We start from the raw sequence: 17,851 nt of genomic DNA on the forward strand, positions 1-17,851 counted from the left end.
GGCCAGTATTTTGGTGAGAATTTTTGCATCTGTGTTCATCAAGGATATTGGTCTGTAATTCTCTTTTTTGGTGGGTTCCTTGTCTGGTTTTGGGATCAAGGTGATGCTGGACTCATAAAATGAGTTTGGAAGTTTTCCTTCCATTTCTATTTTTTGGAACAGTTTCAGAATAGAAATTAATTCTTCTTTAAATGTTTGGTAGAGTTCCCCTGGGAAGCCATCTGGTCCTGGACTTTTGTTTGTTTGGAGATTTTTGATGACAGTTTCAATCTCCTTACTGGTTATAGGTCTGTTCAGGTTTTCTATTTCTTCCTGGTTCAGTTGGGGTAGTTTATATGTCTCTAGAAATGTATCCATTTCTTCCAGGTTGTCAAATCTTTTGGCGTAGAGTTGCTTGTAGTATGTTCTTATAATTGTATTTCTTTGGTGTTGGTTGTGATCTCTCCTCTTTCATTCATGATTTTATTTATTTGGGTCCTTTCTCTTTTCTTTTTGATAAGTCTGGCCAGGGGTTTGTCAATCTTATTAATTCTTTCAAAGAACCAGCTCCTAGTTTTGTTGATTTGTTCTATTGTTTTTTTAATTTCTATTTCATTGATTTCTGCTCTGATCTTTATGATTTCTCTTCTCCTGCTGGGTTTAGGCTTTCTTTGTTGTTCTTTCTCCAGCTCCTTTAGGTGTAGGGTTAGGTTGTGTATTTGAGACCTTTCTTGTTTCTTGAGAAAGGCTTGTACCACTATATATTTTCCTCTCCGGACTGCCTTTGTTGTGTCCCACAGATTTTGAACTGTTGTGTTTTCATTATCATTTGTTTCCATGAATTTTTTTCAATTCTTCTTTAATTTCCTGGTTGACCCATTCATTCTTTAGAAGGATGCTGTTTAGTCTCCGTGTATTTGTGTTCTTTCTAAATTTCCTCTTGTGATTGAGTTCTAGCTTCAGAGCATTGTGGTCTGAAAATATGCAGGGAATGATCTCAATCTTTTGATACCAGTTGAGACCTGATTTATGACCCAGGATGTGGTCTATTCTGGAGAATGTTCCATGTGCACTAGAGAAGAATGTATATTCTGTTGCTTTGGGATGGAATGTTCTGAATATATCTGTGATGTCCGTCTGGTCCAGTGTGTCATTTACAGCCTTTATCTCCTTGGTGATCTTTTGCTTAGATGATCTGTCCATTTCAGTGAGGGGAGTGTTAAAGAACCCTGCTTTTATTGTATTACTGTCGATGTATTTCTTTGATTTTGTTATTAATTGGTTTATATAGTTGGCTGCTCCCATGTTAGGGGCATAGATATTTAAAATTGTTAAGTTTTCTTGTTGGACAGACCCTTTGAGTATGATGTAGTGTCCTTCCTCATCTCTTATTATAGTCTTTAGCTTAAAATCTAATTGATCTGATAGAAGGATTGCCACCCCAGCTTTCTTCTGATGTCCATTAGCATGGTACATTGTTTTCCACCCCCTCACTTTAAGTCTGGAGGTGTCTTTGGGTCTAAAATGAGTTTCTTGTAGGCAGCATATTGATGAGTTTTGTTTTTTTATCCATTCTGATACCCTGTGTCTTTTGATTGGGGCATTTAGCCCATTAACATTCAGGGTAACTATTGAGAGATATGAATTGAGTGCCATTGTATTGCCTGTAAGGTGACTGTTACTGTATATTGTCTCTGTTTCTTTCTGACCTACTACTTTTAGGGTCTCTCTTTGCTTAGAGGACCCCTTTCAATATTTCCTGTAGAGCTGGTTTGGTGTTTGCAAATTCTTTCAGCTTTTGTTTGTCCTGGAAGCTCTTTATCTCTCCTTCTATTTTCAATGATAGCCTAGCCGGATATAGTATTCTTGGCTGCATGTTTTTCTCATTTAGTGCTCTGAATATATCATGCCAGTTCTTTCTGGCCTGCCAGGTCTCTGTGGATAGGTCCGTTGCCAATCTAATGTTTTTACCCTTGTATGTTACAGACTTCTTTTCCCGGGCTGCTTTCAGGATTTTCTCTTTGTCGCTAAGACTTGTAAATTTTACTATCAGGTGGCGAGGTGTGGACCTATTTTTATTGATTTTGAGGGGCATTCTTAGCATCTCCTGGATTTTGATGTTTGTTTCCTTTGCCATATTAGGGAAATTCTCTCCAATAATTGTCTCCAATATACCTTCTGCTCCCCTCTCTCTTTCTTCTTCTTCTGTAATCCCAGTTATTCTAATGTTGTGTCGTCTTATGGTGTCGCTTATCTCTCAAATTCTCTCCTCGTGGTCCAGTAGTTGTTTGTCCCTCTTTTGCTCAGCTTCTTTATTCTCTGTCATTTGGTCTTCTATGTCACTAATTCTTTCTTCTGCCTCATTTATCCTAGCAGTAAGAGCTTCCATTTTTTATTGCACCTCATTAATAACTTTTCTGATTTCCACTTGGTTAGATTTTAGTTCTTTTATTTCTCCAGAAAGGGCTTTTATCTCTCTGGAGATGTTTTCTCTAATATCTTCTATGCCTTTTTCGAGCCTGGCTAGAACCTTGAGAATCGTCATTCTGAACTCTAGATCTGTCATATTACCAATGTCCGTATTGATTAGGTCCCCAGCCTTCGGTACTGCCTCTTGTTCTTTTTTCTGTGGTGAGTTTTTCCACCTTGTCATTTTGTCCAGATAAGATTTGCTTTCTCCTGCTGTGGAATTCCACTGTTCTTGGTGAGTGAATTTGGTCTTGGCTGGGTTTCTTGTTGATCTTCTGGGGGAGGGGCCTGTTGTAGTGATTCTCAAGTGTCTTTGCTGCAGGTGGAATTACACCGCCCTTACCAGGGCCCGGGCTAAGTAATCCGCTCGTGTTCACTTTCGGGAGCTTTTGTTCCCTGGCAGCGCTTTCTGTAGAGTTCCGGAGGACAGGAATGGAGATGGCGGCGTCCCAATCTCCGGCCCGGAGGAGCCGAGAACTTGGGGTCCCACTCTTTAGTGCGCCCTCAGAGGAAAGCGCCCAACCGCTCCGTCTCCCTGACCTCCGGCCGCTCTCTGAGCCCACCCAGCTTGCGACCGGCACAAGGTAACCCGGGGCTGAGAGCTAACTCCTCGGCTTTGTCGCTGTAGCTGGCTTCCCCGCTCTAATACCTGTGAGCTCTGTGGCACTCAGACACCCCTGGTCCTTCTGTGACCCTGCAGGACCTGGGGTTACACTGACCCCGTGTGGGCTTCCCCCTGGTTTAGCCTCTGGAGCAATGTCCCTCCGTGGAGCAGACTTTTAAAAGTCCTGATGTTGTGCTCTGTTGCTCTGCTTGCTGGGAGCCTGCCCCTCCCCCCGTGGTCTGTCTTCCCGTCGCTTTGGATTCACTTCTCCACAGGTCCTACCTTTCAGAAAGTGATCAATTTTCTGTTTCTGGAATTGTTGCTCTTCTTCTCTTCAATTTCCCATTGGATTTGTAGGTATTCACAATGGTTTGATAAGCTATCTAGCTGATCTCCTGCTACCCGATGTCATCTCAGCCTGCTACTTCTCCGCCATCTTGATTCCTCCCTATGATTCTTTATATTAATCAGTTAATGTTAGAGAGGAAGGAAAGCTTAATGGCTAGGTAATGTTGTCATCATTTATATAGCTAATATTCAAACACATGCTTTTTGATGGAGCCAGCCCAAAAAGATCTTGCCTCCCTCCTAATTGACCTCAGCTGAAGTGAGTTTCTATTTAGTGTGGCAAATGTTGAAGAGAGTGACCGCAGGAGTCATCTGTGGTCATGCACAATGATATAAAACTTCTATAATTTGGCTATTGTATTTTAATAATAAATTTCTAATAAAAAATTACTTGATTGAATTTCAGATTTATTCTTATATTCTATAACTTATATTCTATAACTTATATTCTATAAGTTCATTCTATATTAATGATTTTTGACTTTGAAACTTTGACTCTGGCTGAATGTTGATTTTAATCCTCAGGCATTAAATAATTTACCAAAAAACATGCCCAGTGTATCTTTGTTAAGATAAAATATCTATAAATAGTGGCTCTACAAGAGAGCACGGTGACTTATATGCCTTTCTTATGTCTGCTTTGACTCCTGATGGACAGACACCTGATGCATGGTCTTTGATACTTTTACTGAAGATAATAATATCTATAGCATTAAAAATAATGTTTTTTTTTAAATTATTTATTTGTTATTAATATATAGTGTATTATTAGCCCCAGGTGTAAAGGTCTGTGAATTGCCAGGTTTACACACTTCATAGCACATACCTTCCCCAATGTCCATAACCCCACCACCCTCTCCCTACCCCCTCCCCACTGGAAAACTTCCGTTTGTTTAGTGAGATTAAGAGTCTCTTATGGTTTGTCTCCCTCCCGATCCCATCTTGTTTCATTTTTTCCTTCCCTACCCCTCAAACCCCCACTTTGCCTCTCAAATTCCTCATATCAGGGAGATCATATGATAATTGTCTTTCTCTGATTGACTTATTTCACTCAGTGTAATACCCTCTACTTCTATCCATGTTGTTGCAAATGGCAAGATTTTCAATAGCTTGGCTACTGTGAACATTGCTGCTATAAACATTCATGTGCAACTGCCCCTTCAGATCACTACATTTGTATCTTTAGGGTATACCCAGTAGTGCGGTTGCTGGGTCCTAGGGTAGCTCTATTTTCAACTTTCTGAGGAACCTCCATGCTGTTTTCCAGAGTGGTTGCACCAGCTTGCACTCCCACCAACAGTGTAGGAGGGTTCCCCTTTCTCCGCATCCTCACCAGCATCTGTTGTTTCCTGACTTGTGAATTTTAGCCATTCTGACCGGTGTGAGGTGGTATCTCATTGTGGTTTTGATTTGTATTTCCCTGATGCCGAGTGATGTGGAGCATTTTTTCATGTGTCTGTTGGCCATCTGGATGTCTTCTTTGCAGAAGTGTCTGTTCATGTCCTCTTCCCAATTCTTGATTGGATTATTTGTTCTTCAGGTGTTGAGTTTGATAAGTTCTTTATAGATTTTGGATACTAGCCCTTTATCTGATATGTTGTTTGCAAATATCTTCTCCCATTCTGTCAATTGTCTTTTGGTTTTGTTGACTGTTTTCTTTGCTGTGTAAAAGCTTTTGATCTTGATGAAGTCCCAATAGTTCATTTTGAAATGTTACATTTTTTAAGGTTTATTTATGACTTAATTCTTTCTATGACTTTCTCTAAGCTACAAACTGTAGTGATTTATCTTTACCTTAAATTTTCTTAGAATAATGAATTTATCCATTTAATGATAATTTATGGTACTCTTGTATAAGTCAGCATTTCTCAAATTGAATTGACAGAAACTTAAATTGAGAAGAAATGTCAATTCCAGAGAAGAATTCTTATTTTTCACTTGGGTCATCTGCTTAATATGGAATCAACTTTTGTTGCCAGAAATATCTGATACTCTGATCAGTCCTGACTGGGCTATTTACCAAATTCAGAGAAGAGGCGGTAGAGGGAGATGTTGAAGACTTAGATATAAGAGAGAAAACTTATATCTTCTCAGGAATGTAATTTCTATGAGTGTAAAATTTTGTTTTTGTTCTTCTTTTTTACTTACTGCTCTATATTCAGTTCTTAGAAGAGTATCTGGCTCAAAATAGATGCTCTATAAATGTATTGTTGAATAAATGAATAAGTAAATGGATAGACAATGGTATTCCCTAATGCATTTCACTACCCTTGTGAGATACTCTGCTTTTTCCTAGGGATGCAATATTTGTCTTTATCCTGAGGTCAATGATATGCCAAAGCATTGTTAAATATTATGACTCCTGTTTTTTTTATATTTCTGATGATCATAATTGGAGTTATTCCATAGTTCTTCAGTATATGCTGGTTTTCATAACTGCACTGAAAACTTACTGAAAACAAAGCTGATGGTTTTTAGGATTTTTTTTGGAGCCCTTTTTTTTTTTTTAAATCAAGATTTATTTTGAAACTTTTTAAAAGACTTTATTTATTTATTTGACAGAGAGAGATCATAAGTAGACAGAGAGACAAGCAGAGAGAGAGGGGGAAGCAGGCCCCCAACCGAGCAGAGAGCCTGATGTGGGACTCGATCCCAGGACTCTGAGATCATGACCTGAGCCAAAGGCAGGAGCTTAACCCACTGAGCCACCAGGCGCCCCTTTTTTTGGAGTCCTAATAGAACAAATAAATGTTTGGTTAGTTGAATCATGTTTCATTAAGAAGGGGCTGAAAATGAGTCTACTAATCAAGTAAGGGACTAATTTGGTGAAATCAAATTTGGTAAAGCTATATTTTTTTAGTATTTATATATTTAGTTCTGACAGTTGAATGATCTTCTCTATAATATCTATTTATATTATCTTGTTATTTCCTCTGTAAGGTCTAGAGGTACCACAGCAAGTTATTAAACACAGCTGCAAAATTCAGAGCCTTTAAGAGGCGCCTGGGTGACTCAGTTGTTGAGTGTCTGCCTTCGGCTCAGGTCATGATCCCAGGGTCCTGGGATCAAGCCCTGTATCAGGCTGCCTACTCCACGGGGAACCTGCTTCCCTCTCTCCCACTCCCCCTGGTTGTGCTCCCTCTCCGACTGTGTCTCTGTCAAGTGAATAAATAAAATCTTCAAAAAAAAGAAAAAAATTCAGAGCACTTAAAACCATCTTATAGATGATGTATTTAATTTTGCTTAAATTATTTAGATGATTACAGCATATAATCTAAAGATACAAGTGTTCAAACTCTTTTTATCAGGATCTATGTTCTTTGAGAATGAACTGTAGACTAAGACTTGTGCTCCTATTTCTAGGCTTCCTCTAGCTTTCATCTAGACTGAAGTATATGAATATTCAAGTAATAATTTCTAATTCCTCTTTGTGATATAACCATGATTAATTACACATGTGGAGATTAAGTTTTGAATTAATTTACTCATTCAACATTTTTATGCCTCCATAATTATTTTTCTAATAACTCTTCAATATTCTACTTTTTGGGATATTTTTATAGTAGTGAGATAAGACATCATTATTTCTAATTAATGGTTATGTTGCATGGTAATAGGTATAATTTTAAATGCTTATTTTTACTTGAACTATGTACTGCTTTGATTAAAAATATTTTCCTAATATTATGAATATTTTACTCTTGAAAAAATTGAATAACCTGTTTATAAATGGAAATCAGAATCTTTGGGAGGGAGGTCTTTGGCAAGGCAATTATTTTACACAAACAACTGAATCTGTGGGAGGGGACCACACGAAGCCTGAATCCCCTTTCGAACCCTCTGTAGCATACTCCAGGGAAAGTCACTGACTGAAGATTGTTTAAATGACAGCAGTAGGGTGCATAGTAACACTGCTCCTCAAAGGAAGCATCACCTTATCTGACCTAGCCTTGGAGTAAACCAGGCGCCTGCTTCAGCCAGTTAACAATAATGTCTCCAACCATTTCCATCTTTTAGCATTCAGAGCCATTTGAGGACAACTTTTGTTTGTTTATTAGATCTTCACAGGATATATTTTGTTGGAAACTTAAGATGAACTTAATTTTTAGTTGAACCTTAACCTTAACCTCTGACAATATGATTCTAAGGATTTCTGCAATTCTGTGATAGATGTATTAGTTCTTGTGATAGATGTATTAGTTCTTGTGACATAGATCAATTACCCTAATGATGAGATCTCACAATGTGCTCTTATCTGCCTGAGTCATTGGTAAAGTAAAAGCTATTATCTTTTCACTTAGCAATAGGTAATAATATAGTTAAACAGTTGCCTTTTTCACTTAATCTCTTCTGAGACATTAAATTTATGTTGTTTTTCTTATAGTTTCTAATTTTAAAGACATATAGAATGTCATTTGTGGAAGAGAACCATTATGCAGCTTGAAACCTAGACAGTCTGTAGAAAATGACCCTCTTAGCTAAGAGTTCCAAATATAAGGAGCTATGAAGAACATTGGGCCGGTTTTAATTACACAGCATGTTCCATTGTTATTCTGTCCATCTCTTCACTGAAAGATCAGTGGTTAAGCATATGCTATTAGCTGCCAGAGTCAACACTCACAGTTTTCTTTCCATTCTGTGCAAAGAACTTCAAATGTTCTTATTCATAAAAGTTTATACTGCAGCCTGTTGGTCTGAACTAGAAACACAGTGTTCCATGTCCTATTAAGAATTCCAACCTGAAAATGTCAACTGTTAAGTTTATCACAGTGTTTATGGAGGCACTGATTATTTATTTAGCATTGTAGAGTAACAGATACTTGTTTTTAATTCATAAATTAGAATGCACTATTGATACAGTAATTAGGAATGTAGAATCATTATGATTTATCTATTAGAACACATCCTCTTCAAAGTTTTTACTCATACTTCTGCATATAAAAGCAAACCAGTGTTCTTTTTTTTATATTTTTCCCATTTTTAATTTTTTTTATTTTTATTTTTTAAATTTTTTATTTTTTATTAACATATAATGTATCATTAGCCCCAGGGGTACAGGTCTGTGAATCACCAGGTTTACACACTTCACAGCACTCACCATAGCACATACCCTCCCCAATGTCCATAACCCAACCACACACACTCTCTACTCCCCCCACCCCCAGCAACCTTCAGCAAACCATTGTTCTTAAAAAGTCACAATTATACATGAGTTGGTGAGTGGTAGTATTCATTTTCCACATTTGTTATCACTTGTATCATATTGAAAGCAACTTTCAAGCCAATTAACTAATTTCAAAAAAGGAAGAACCCCCCCCGCCGATTATTAATCTTGAAGTCCGCACTATGTCTTATCCAGATTTACAGAAATAAGTAATATGGAAGGAAAGTTTTAATAACATTAGAAACAAGACTTTAGTAATACCTGCTTTTTAATTCTGATAGACTAAAATATCATATTTTTTCTCATTTCTTTTTATTCAATAATAAATTAATTTAACAAGGATATAGATACAGAGCAGAACAATATACTGTCACAGCATCCAGAATTAGCCAAATGGTGAGTCTGAGTGAAATTTGACTTCTGATATCTAATGCAATTTGTTTTTCAAAATCACCCTCACTTTTGATGATTTGCTGAAAAGACTCGAAGAACTCATTGAAACTTCTCTTATTCATGGTTTCAGTTGTTGCAGAGGAAGGATATAGAAAATCAGCCAAAGGAAGAGATGCATAGGACAAAATTTGGAAGGGTCTAAATGCAGATCTTCCCTCTCTCTATGGAGTCATGAGCGACCTTAACCCCTCCTGGCCATAGTATGTGCAACTATCAACCAGGGAAGTTCACTTGAGTCTTTGACATCCAAAGTTTTTATTGGGGCTTGGTCCCATCCTGTCTACATGGCTATCCTTTAGTTTCTAGCTCCTCTTGGAGGTCAGGCTATCTTCAGGCTCCAGTTCTTTCAGTGGTTGGCCCTTATACTGCATGACCCAAAGTAAACCCATCATAAATCACATTGTTAGACTGTCTTATTTTAATTTTGGAAGGTATGGAATGAGACAGGGCAAACTTAAAAAATACCTAGGCAAAAGTAGAAAATAGGGCAAAAGAGCAAGAAGCTAGGAAATACTATGTAGTACTTTTTGATGTCTTGAATTACAGAATTTGAAAATAAAGGGGTATTAGTAATCACCTAACAGTATGAACTTTTTTATTTGCATGTGAGAAAACCTAGAGAAATTAGAAGAATTGGCTGTTACATAGAGTTTATGGAAGAGCATCAACTAAGATTCAGGTGTTTTTTTGTTTTGCTTTTTTTTAAGTTTCTCTCTTTATTTAGGGCTAATCATATCCCCACTAGCATTCTCTTTCAGGGTGATCTTAAACAGCATGAGCATGTTCTCAATGATATTTTTCCGCTAGTGGTTCATAACTGCTTATCAGGAAAAAAAAAAAATGTCTGCATTCTATAGTGAAGACTCAGGGCTACTTGGAAATAAGAAAAAGGTTGAAAGGAAACTAATGGAAATTAAAGATTATTAGATCAAGACCATTGAGATATAAGAAGATATCTTTATATTTCTATGAAATTCTTTAAATTAACACACGTTCAATGTTATGTTTTCAGTTGGCTGAAATTATGCCTAACACTCAAAGGACACTATTGTAGGAAACCAAAGTTGAAGAATACTTAAAACAAGAAGGCTTTAGTAAGAGACCTGAGCTCTAGTCCCAGTTTTATAAGAATAACTATGTAATTGTGCTCAAGCTACTCCTCTGAATCAAAAGAATATGAGGAGGTTGAACTATCAGTGATTCTTACTCTTTTGGAGTCATAGAGAGACCCTTTAAGAATCCAGGGAAGCTTTGCACCCTTTCTCTAAGAAAATGCACAGATGTAGTTATATACACAATTTTAATGCACTTTCTGTGAGTTCAAGTATTTGACCCACATTTTGAAACCCAGGTTAATAAATTCTAGTTACGATCATTCCCAAAGTATCTTTGAGGTCTAAAATTTGAGATTATTTTATAATCATGTTACCTCAGAGTCATATGTGAAATTTCAGGTTTTTAAGTCAAATTGACATAGACAGCATGGTATATGCAATTGTTCTCAGACTTTACCCAGAAGAACTGATTCATTCTGAATGAATCAGTACCCACTGATGATGGGTAATCTGAATTTTGTTGTTGTTGTTTTTATTGAATTATAGTTAACATACAGTGTTACATTAAACTTATGTCCGTTGATAGATGACGGGATAAAGAAGTTGTGGTATCTATCTACCATGGTATATTGCTAGGCAATCTGAGTTTGAATGAACTCCCCAGATGATGGTAGTGCGTGGTCAAGTTTGGGAGCCACTGACTATAAGGATAAACTGAATAAGATTGAAAACAAAACATATGAAAGGCCAGATAGACTTGATGATACTATTTATAGGGCAGTAATGCCTTAATGGGGGATACGAGGAAAATAAAGGCTACTATCACATGTGCCATGTAAACTAATTTTAGGTAAGTTGTTGCCAAATAACAATTCATAAATTTGGGGACGCCTGGGTGGCTCAGTTGTTTAAGCAGCTGCCTTCGGCTCAGGTCATGATCCCAGCATCCTGGGATCGAGTCCCACATCGGGCTCCTTGCTTGGCAGGGAGCCTGCTTCTCTCTCTGCCTCTGCCTGTGCTCGCTCACTCTCTCTCCCTCTCTCTCTCTGACAAATAAATAAATAAAATCTTTAAAAAACAAAACAAACAAACAAACAAAAAACCAAAAACAGTTCATAAATTTGTAGTACACTGAAGTTATTAAATTGCTTTCAGGTATCTTATCCTTTGGTTTTTCATAATAACACTCTTCGGTAACACAGAATGCTATCCCCGATTTAAAAGCAAAAAAACTCAAGTTTATTAGTATGCTTAGTGAGGTAAGTCAGAGAGAGAAAGTCAGACAGAGAAAGCCAAATACCATATGATTTCTCTTACAGGTGGAATCTACAAACAAACCAACTAAAACAACAATAAAAAACCACACACACACAAACAAGACTTGGTGCTTGCTAGAGGCAGGGGTGGGAGAAATGGGTAAACTATTTTGTTTTTAGTTTACATAAATTGAGTAAAAAAATATATATTCCTCACTTAAGAAAAAAAAAAAAAAGCTCAAGATTTTGTCAAAATTCATCCAGTTGGAGATAGTATTAGAACTTACCTTCTTTCTTCTGGGGCTCCTTGTCACATGACATGATACAATAAGACCTTTAAAGAAGTGGAACTGATTAAAATTTGGCACTTTTTTATCATTATATATCGATATTTCCAGTTTGGGTTATTACTCTTAATATTAAGTCACATATTGAAATGCATTGGAGGAAAGACCTTTACTCATTAGATCTTTTATGATTTTCATGTGTGATGTAAGAAAATTAATCTCCTAGATCCATTACATTTAAAGTTTATTTAAAGTTTATTTTTTGTATTGTTGATGTATCATTTTATTGTAAAAATTTATAATTAAGTACAGATATTTCAATGAAAAAGATGCAATTGTTTTATAACGTGTCTAATGACAATTTTTTTCTCATTCCCTTTGTATTCTTTACATTTACATCTGTAAACTTTACATTTTAAATAACTATTTTAAACTCCTTTTCTATTTCTTTTGATATTTATTTGCCCGTGGCAAAATAAGATGTTTATCTTGCTTTAAAAAATAAATTATTGGTTTTAGACGTTGTAAAGAAAAACTCTATTGTTTTCATTTACATTACATATAATACCCTCTGAATGCTGCTTCACTTCTGTCACTAGATGTGTGGGTTTTCCATATATCAAGCAGTTCTGTGATACCAGCTGGATGTCCTGCATTTTACTTGTTTACTTAATTCTGAGATCATCTACCTGAAGATAGTATTAGATCCCATAGGCTATGGGTTTAGTTCTATAAGACTGCCCCTCATCGCCCAACTCCAGATGCCAATCACAAATCCAGGTTGTGACCTGTGCCTCTGATTGACTAGCTATAGATCAGAGGTTCCCATGTACCCTTCTCAGATTCGATTAACTTGCTAGAGCAGTTGACAGAACTCAGGAGAACATTTTTTTTTTTTAAGATTTTATTTATTAGTTGACAGAGAGAGAGTGAGAGAAAGCACAAACAGAGGGAGCAGCAGAGGGAGAGGGAGAAGCAGGCTTCCTGCTCAGCAGATAGCCCAAATAGGGCTCGATCCCAGGACCCTGAGATCATGACCTGAGCTGAAGGCAGATGCTTAACCGACTGAGCCACCCAGACGCCCCTCAGGAGAACATTTTACTTAATAGATTATGTTTACTGTTAAAGGATAGAACTCAGGAACAGCCAGAAGGCAAGGTATGTGGGAAGGGGTGCAGAGCTTTTATGGCCTCTCTAGGTGTGCTTCCATTTGTTCACAAACCCAGAAGGTTTCTGGAGCCAGTCCTTTTGGATTTTTATGGAGGCTTCATTACACAGGCACAATTGATTAAATCATTGGCTATTGGTGACTGTTCAACCTTCAGTCCCTCAGCCATCCCCAATCTACAATGGTGGGAGTGGGGCTAAAAGTTCCAACATTCTGTTTAAAGTTTATTTATTTATTTATTTGATACAGAGAGAGAGATCACAAGTAGGCAGAGGGATGGGCAGGGAAAGAGGGAGAAACAGGCTCCCCACTGAGCAGAGAGTCTGACGTGGGGCTTGATCACAGGACCCTGAGACCGTGACCTGAGCTGAAGGGAGAGGCTTAACCCTCTGAGCCACCCAGGTGCCCGATAAAAGTCCCAACATTCTAATTTAGTTGGTTTCCCTGGTAACCAGTCCCTATCCTTGGGTTATCTAAGGGCTTTCCAAAAATCACCTCCTTAGCATAAACTCAGTTGTGGTTTAAAGCAGCTTGTTATAAATAAGAAAAGACACTTTTTATGGTTCTCATCTATTAGGAAATCCCAAGGGTTTTTGGAACTCTGTGCCAGAAACAGACATGAAGACCAAGTATATATTATTATAAATAAGTATCACAGATGTTATCTGTTTTCTAAAATGGAATATGGGGATTTTAGCTTTCTTACATTACCTACCTCCACTTTGTATTTTCCTTCCTATTCTCTCCAAGATATATTTTGGAGACAAGCCAATTTTTTAGTTAAGTCAGTCTTCAGGATTGATATGAGTGTGCCTGTGTGCATATTATTTACTCTTTCATTCTGTGAATAGTTATTGTATGTTTATAATGTGCAATACAATTTTCTAGACACTAAATGTACATCTTGAATAGAACAGACAAAAATCTGTGCTTTTATTGAGTCTATGTTTTAGAGAAGACAGAAAATAAAAAATGAACTTGATAAATGAATACATTATATGGTAAGTTTGCAGAAGGCAAGTCCTAAGGGAGAAAATAGAGCCAGTTTATAGAAATTGGGTGTTGAGGATGCTTTGCAATTTTAAACGGGGACAGGCAGATAGACTTTGAGAAGATGACATGTAGCAAATACTTTCAGGAGGTAAGGAGTGGGCCATCCAGAGGGAATGGACATTCCTAAACAAGGGAAGAGCCAAGGCAAAGGTTCTGAGGTAGAAGTGTGCCTGTGTGTTCAATAAAAACAGACAGTGTTGTGGGAAAAGAAGAGTAAAGGGAGGTAGCAAGAAGTTGAGTTTAGAGGTTCAGCAAAAGGGCCACATTTTGATGGGCTCTGTAGACCATTACAAGGGCTTTGGCATTTACTTTGAGAGGAGTGAAAAGCCTGGGAGGATTTTGAGATATGGATTGATATGTTCTGATTTATGTGTTAATCAAGATTGTTCTAGCTCTTCTGTTAACAGATTGTAGGAATCACTTTTTGAAAGCAGAGAGACTAGTTAGGATGCTATTGTAAGAATCCGTGCAAGAGATGAAAATGGCTTGGACCCGGATGGTTAGGATGTTGAGAAATGCTGCTATTATGGATCTATTTTGAGGGACAGTTAAAACCTACTACACTTGATCCATGTAATACATTAACATTTCTTTTCTTAAATACTTTTGTTTTAATAATTGTAATTTTTGTGTTAAATCTTTGATTTTCTGTGTATCTATAAAAAACCATGAAAAGCTTTCTAACTTAAGTGTGAATTCTACTCCTCTCCCCATAACTGAAACATCAAATATTCTATTTGATCCGTTTTTGGAGAGGGAGTGGCGAAGGTATCCTTCTTGTACCTCTCTGTCCTCTTGTTCCAATTAGATTGAGTGATATTCTGTTATTATCCTGGAATTTTTCCTTCACCACCAGCTTTTGGTTCTTTCACAGTTTGGGATTTGTTTTGGTACTGTTAAAAAACAAAACTAAAAAAAAAAAAATTCAACTGAGCAAATTTAAAGATCACATTGGCTTTATTCAGTGATTTGTGAGTTGGGCAGCATCCCATTTAGCAAATAGAAGGAATTCCAAATAGCTGAACAAAATGAGAGACTTTTATAGGCAGAGTGGGACAGAGAGAAGGAGACAATGGATTGTCACTTTTCTTTGGAAAATGGAAGAAGTCTATCAGGCAGATTAACTAATTAGTACTGACCAGGAAATTCCAGATTTACTGATTTAAGATTACATTCCCAGGAGAGGTTGAAATTGCAGTTAGGTTAGGTATTAAGTCTTGATTAGCTGACGTGAAGTTTAGCACGAGTGACTCCGTTTGGGCCCTGTTTTCTCTCTCTCCCTCTACGTATCTCTTAACTGTACCATAGCTTTATCTTTATTTTCTTATTTGTCAGTTGTGTATCTCTTCCAAGAAAGAATACACAAAAATCCGTGAAAACTTTTTAAGATTTTGCCTTTCTGAACATGTTCTTGTTACAAGCTCATAAGTCTTGATATTTTTGACTGGTTAATCTTCTAGGTAGGCTTGATGGTTAATTTTATGTACCAACTCAGATAGGCTGTGGTACCCAGTTGTTTTGGTCAAACATAACTCTAGATGTTATTGTGAGGTGTTTTTTTAGATATGGTTAATATTTAAATCAGTAGACTTTGAGTATAGCAGATTATCCTCCCTAATAACCTCATCCAGTCACTTGAAGGCCTTAAGAGCAAAGACTGAGGTTCTCCTATGTGGAAGAAATTCTCCTCAAGACTGTACCCATAGAAACCCTCCCTGAATTTCCAACATGCTCCCCTATAGAATTAGGAGTCAAGATTGCAACATCAACTCTTAACTGAATTTTCAGCTTGCCAGCGTGTCCTACAGATTTTGGTCTTGCCAGTCCCTACAATTGTGTGAGCCCATTCATAATGAAATTTTTATACTCTAAAAGCAACTTTCCTCCAAATTATCCTTTTCTAAAAAAAATTTTTTAAAAGATTTTATTTATTTATTTGACAGAGAGAGAGATCACAAGTAGGCAGAGAAAGAGGGGGAAGCAGACTCCCTGCTGAGCAGAGACCCCCCGATGTGAGGCTTGATCCCAGGACCCTGAGATCATGACCTGAGCTGAAGGCAGAGGCTTAACCCACTGAGCCACCCAGGTGCCCCAAAAAACATTTTTCTTGATCCATGGATGCTATAGCATCTATTATTTTTTGTGGATATTAATTTTAGTTGTACTTAAGCTTTATTCGTCCCTTTGTTGCTGCTATTTCCTAAGATCCTTTATTTTCTTACAATTTTAGTCTGTCATATTAGATGCTATCTGTTCATGTATATAGCAAGGACACTAATAAGCTTATTGAAAATGGTGTGTGTGTGTGTGCGCGTGTGTGTGTGTGTGTTCAGAATAGCGTTTATTGAGTGGTGAGCTTTGATGTAAAATGTTTGGGCGGGACCTATATCTTTCACTGAGAAAGACTTTATGTTGATATTTGAAAATATTTTCTCTTGGGTCAATTTCCCCAAAAAGGAATTTTTAATGCCCTAGTGTGGCAGTGGGCACTATATAGATAAAGGATGTTGGAGGCTCACTGTCCAATGGTGGATTTTCACTAACTCCTCCTGGTTTTAATAGAGGCCACCAGCCCTCATCAGTGCCTATTCTTTCAAGTTTAAATTATCACTCATTTAATCTTATTATTCTGAGAGGTTTTCTAGATGTGGGAGCTTATCCACAATTGTGTGTGTTTGTGTGTGTGTGTGTGTGTCTTCCAGAAAGTGGTACTGACCTAGCTATGCTGAGTGGCATAGCTGATTGAGAGTTTATATATATATATATATAGGCAGAAAATCTGTAATATATTACAGATTTTCTGCCAATCATCCTCTTACATTCAGTTAGACCTGAAATTCTTCTTCCAAGACTGTGCTCCAACCCTTTCCTCTCCCCCATCCTTATAGGCCGATACTTAGTTTTTGGCTTTTGTTGAGTCTTTTTAGTTATTGCTCATTCCTGTATTGTCCAGTGTACAAAATGTTGTTGTCTCCTCTCTTGTTTTAAAGTCAGAATGTGTGTTTAATTGCCATGCTTTACCAACATTAAATATCTTTTCAAAAGACAAAATAACCATCATTAACTCATCTGCATAGAGTGATAGTTGATTTTCTTAACAGCAATAACAGTTTAACAACAATGTATGTTAGATGGAGATTGCATATTGACTATTTGTCACTATACGCCATGATATTGTGAGCTATGAATTGGGTAAATTAATATAAATGTAGTGCATAAAAATAATTTATATTTAATACTTTAAAATTATTATTAAATTTGAGTTAAAACACAAGGATGAAGACTTCAAGAAAAAAGGACATTAAATTATGAATATTTTTAAAGGTTAGCTAGGTATTGTCATCCAATAAAACCACACATTCAATTAAAATGCCAGCAAAAATGAAAACCTTATCTTCTCTTTTTATGCTTGTTATATTGTGTGTATATATATATATACACACACATATATATAGTTATATATTTTATTTATTTATTTATTTAAAGATTTTATTTATTTATTTGACAGACAGAGATCACAAGTGGGTAGAGAGGCAGGCAGAGAGAGTGGGGAGGGAAGCAGGCTCCCTGCTGAGCAGAGAGCCTGATGTGGGGCTCATCCCAGGGCTCGGAGATCATGACCTGAGCCGAAGGCAGAGGCTTAACCCACTGAGCCACCCAGGTGCCCTATTTTTTTTTTTCTTTTTTTTATCATTCTTACTCTCCTGGTTTCTTTGTTGGAAAAATTCTTATTCTCCTGATTTCTTTGTTGGAAACAATGTGTTAATTTTCCAACTTAACAATGGATGCTTTCACTACATTTTTAGATCTCAGCTTTATAAGATAACTATGTAAGTTTTGAATTTTCCATGAGTTTTACATATTTAAAATTTGTGTCACTTAAAATTTTAATTTCTTGGGAAATTACTATGTCTAGGTTTATGCTTTCATGGATTTGCAGCTATATCATTGGCATGTAATCAATTTTGAACTATTAGGAATTAATTACTTACTAAGTTTAGGATAGAATTAGGAA

Source organism: Martes martes, assembly GCF_963455335.1.
Source record: "Martes martes genome assembly, chromosome: 4".
Classification (NCBI taxonomy): Eukaryota; Metazoa; Chordata; class Mammalia; order Carnivora; family Mustelidae; genus Martes; species Martes martes.